We start from the raw sequence: 4,586 nt of genomic DNA on the forward strand, positions 1-4,586 counted from the left end.
TATCTTTATTGCTTACATAGTCTTGAAATTTGCACATCATATAGCTCTTTTGGTCCCAAGAGAAAACTGGAAGATGATTTGGTGGGCAGGAAGTTTTCACTCCAGACAAGAAGATGGGAATAAAAGGTATAGTAAGAAAACAAATAGCAAATATGGGATCCAAATATGACAGGAGGAGAGTTAGAGGGGGGAAATATAAGCTTGGGAGCCCCAAGCTCTGAATTTTGGTAAAGTGTAGATGGATAAAAAACTAGAAGGATAAAGTCAAATGGGGATCTAGGAGATACTGTAGTATGGTAGAGCACATGCCACCGAACATTACCCTGGGACAGGAGGTGCCTCTGAGCAACACCAGGTGTTGCCCAAAAGCTAAAAGCTTAAAAAGGGGCGGGGCCGGAAAGATAGCATGGAAGTCAGGCGTTTGCCTTTCATGCAAAAGGTCATTGGTTCGGATCCCGGCATCCCATTTGGTCCCCGTGCCTGCCAGGACCTGCCTGCCAGGACCGATTTCTGAGCCTGGAGCCAGGAGTAACCCCTGAGCGCTACTGAGTGTGACCCAAAAATCAAAAAAACAAACAAAAAAGCTTAAAAGGGGGGGGGAAGGAGAGAGGAAAAAAGAAATGCTTAGAGAAAAAAAGTCAAACATTATTAATTAAATTTATTTAAAAAAATTTTTTTTCTGAAATTTTAAACTTGGACTAAAGAAATCTTGAGGTCAGTATTTATCCAAGTGCTGAATGTCTAAGATATAAAGCTTAAGTTATCAGTAGTCATATTTCCTACTTAATAAAACTGGTTGCATGCATGAGCCTGAAATATTGAGAGATAAAGACTGTGAATTTGTTTTTTGAGTCAGGCTGAAGCCTGTCCTTTCCTTGGCTTTATTAATTTATTTTACTTTTGTTGACATTCTTAAGCCAATAGATGTTTCTTTTATGCTTAAGTCAGATGTTTTTAGTAACTGAATCCTGACAGATACACGTATGAAATGTAAAAATTCAGTAACTTATTTACAGCTTGCAGAATCTCCTGGTATTTTTTTGGAAATCTTCAAAGTTCCCCAGATAAGAAATTGAATAACAGTGTCATAAGTAATTGAAATTATTTGAAACTTGTGTTTATGGTCAAATAGAAGTCTAAAGTGTGGCTGGTATCAAGGATAAACTTATGCTTTATCATTCATTGGACATTATTTATCAGATTCCTTTATCAGACATAAGGATAATAGGTAGATGAAAGAGAGATGTTCCTTGCCCTTGTGAAACATATATTATCCAATGGTCAGGTATAGTATTAGGAAGTAAATTAGAAAAAGAAGGCCCGGAGAGATAGCACAGTGGTGTTTGCCTTGCAAGCAACCGATCCAGGACCAAAGGTGGTTGGTTCGAATCCCGGTGTCCCATATGGTCCCCCGTGCCTGCCAGGAGCGATTTCTGAGCAGACAGCCAGGAGTAACCCCTGAGCACTGCCGGGTGTGGTCCAAAAACCAAAAAAAAACAGAAAAACAAAACAAAAAAAAAAAAAACAAACAAGAAAAAGAAAGTTTCCTTTGGTATTAATTATTGCTATTTTCTTCAAATAAGCAATGAAAATTTTTACTGCTCAAAATAAATATGATATATTTATCATAAATAACTAAAAGTTCAGTATTATTTGTGGCTAACACCTAAATTAATGGTGTTAAGACAACCTGAGATGAAAGATAACATAGATAAATTTAACAAGGCAATTAATGTATTGAGGTTTTATTTTGGTCTACTAGTTACTGGATTTATTCATCTCCTTTAAAATTTTTGAGAAAATACTACTTTCTGATATATATACTTTTGAAAATAAAAGTTAATTGCTAGCCCACATTGTTTTTCTTAGCACTCAATATTTATTTAAAATATCAATGATTACATTGAAAAATTGTTGCCATTTGGGCCCAGAGAGATAGCACAGTGGCGTTTGCCTTGCAAGCAGCCAATCCAGGACCAAAGGTGGTTGGTTCGAATCCCTGTGTCCCATATGGTCCCCCGTGCCTGCCAGGAGCTATTTCTGAGCAGACAGCCAGGAGTAACCCCTGAGCACCGCCGGGTGTGGTCCAAAAACCAAAAAAAAAAAAAAAATTGTTGCCATTTATATTGAAGGACATGGCCTGGGCCTGTAGGATTATGTAAAAAGTTATAGTCATTTATTAGAATGTATCTCTAATGTTGATTACACCAGAGATAAATGAAATGATTCAGGAGCTTAGGTGAGCTTTCCAGTTACAAAGGATTCTTGATAACAGACATACTAGAAACTGTGAGAAAACAAGTCTTGGATAAAGATCTGAGCAATGGGGGTAAAACCAAAAGAGAGTTATTGTAGATTTTCCACCACTGACAATCTCTCACCCCAAGAGACCAAAAGTATTGATTTCATCACACACGTTTACTTTTAACTTAGTAAAAATTTTACCACTTGTACATATATATACATAAATGACCTGAGTTATTTAATTTTTCCCTCTTGGTATCTTACCTTTATTTCAAGGTTGCACCAGGATCAACTTAAAATGGAAAATAAATGACTTGGTTTCTCTGCAAAATGTATTGGTTTACACTCACTGATCCAGTCACTCATTCAATATTAACTGAGCATGTGCTATGTTCCATTCTCTATACTGGAGCTACAACATTGAAACAGTCTTTACAGCAATTCTTGTGGTCTCTAAATTTATGATGAAAATCTCTAAACATTTTTAAAATTTCAATGTTTTAATAACATAATTGGTGCATGTAGCCAACAAGGGTATTTTCTACTTATAAATTCTTATATATATATATGATGATGATTATATTTTCATTATATAACTCAGGGCAAAATATCACTCTTAGAAATTAATAAATAGGGCCTGGAGAGATAGCACAGCGGTGTTTGCCTTGCAAACAGCCAATCCAGGACCTAAGGTGGTTGGTTTGAATCTCAGTGCCCCATATGGTCCCCCGTGCCTGCCAGGAGCTATTCCTGAGCAAACAGCCAGGAGTAACCCCTGAGCACCGCCGGGTGTGGTCCAAAAAAAAAAAAAAGAAATATATTTCAGATACTTGACGATTTGGTGAAAGATACACTTGACTAAAAAATTCACCACTATTTATAAATCCTTTAAAATTGGATAAAAATAATTGCCATTATAACATCTCACAATATGTTTAATGCAAGCAATTGAGAGGGAACTGGGTGATAGTACCAGCATGGATCCATGCATTAAAATTAGAAAAGCTCGGGGCGGAGCGGTGGCACAAGTGGTAAGGCATCTGCCTTGCCCATGCTAACCTAGGACAGACTGTGGTTCAATCCCATATGGTGCCCCAAACCAGGGGCGATTTCTGAGTGCATAGCCAGGAGTAGCCCCTGAGCGTCACTGGTGTGCCCCCCCCCAAAAAAAACAAAGAAAATTAGAAAAGCTGGGGAACAGACAGATAGTGAGTAAGGTAAAGTGCTTGCCTTGCACGTGGCTGACCCAGGAGTGATCCCTGGCATCCCACATTGTCCCCTGATCACCACCAGAGTTATTCTGGTTTGGGGGGGCCACACCCAGTGATGCTCAGGGGCCACTCCTAGCTATGTGCTGAGAAATCGCTCGTGACTTGGGGACCATTTGGGACACCCGGGATCAAACAGCAGTCTGTCCTGGTCAGCCACGTGCAAGACAAACGCTCTAGCACAGGTGTCGGCAACCTGCGGCTCCGGAGCCGCATGCGGCTCTTTTGAAGGCTTGCCGCGGCTCCGGAGCCGATGTCAGAAAAAAAAAATACTGCTTTAATCTCAGCTCCGCTTCTCTCCGCTATATCTATAGCAGTGAGGCGGAGCTGAGGAGCGGAGCCAATGGAGGCAGCCGTACCTGGTGACGTATATAGCATTAAGGTAAGAAACAATATATGCAGTGTTATATTTGTTTTAAATGTTGCAATGGTTTTGCGGCTCCCAGTTTCCTTCGGAAACGGGTCCAAGTGGCTCTTTATGTCTGAAAGGTTGCAGACCCCTGCAGCACTACACCATCACTCCGGCCCCAGGTGTTATTCTTTTTTTTTTTTTTTTTTTTTTTTTTTTTTTTTTTTTTGGTTTTTGGCCACACTCGGCGTGCTCAGGGGTTACTCCTGGCTGTCTGCTCAGAAATAGCTTCTGGCAGGCACAGGGGACCATATGGGACGCTGGGATTTGAACCAACCACCTTAGATCCTGGATCAGCTGCTTGCAAGGCAAACGCTGCTGTGCTATCTCTCCGGGCCCTAGGTGTTATTCTTGATTGCAAAGTCGGGAGTATCCTCTGATCATCACTGTTGTAGTACAAAAAATGTTTTAAATTTAATAAATGAGATAGCATGAAGGTAAGGCATTTGCCTTTCATGCAGAAGGTCATAGGTTCGAATCCCGGCATCCCATATGGTCCCCCGAGCCTGCCAGGAGTGATTTCTGAGCATAAGCCAGGAGTAACCCCTGAGCACTGCCGGGTGTTACCAAAAAAAAAAAAGAAAAGAAAAGTTTAGGGGCCAGAGAGATGGCATGGAGGTAGGGTATTTGCCTTGCATGCAAAAGAATGGTGGTTCGAATCCCAG

The sequence above is a fragment of the Suncus etruscus genome, chromosome 5 (assembly GCF_024139225.1).
Source record: "Suncus etruscus isolate mSunEtr1 chromosome 5, mSunEtr1.pri.cur, whole genome shotgun sequence".
Classification (NCBI taxonomy): domain Eukaryota; kingdom Metazoa; phylum Chordata; class Mammalia; order Eulipotyphla; family Soricidae; genus Suncus; species Suncus etruscus.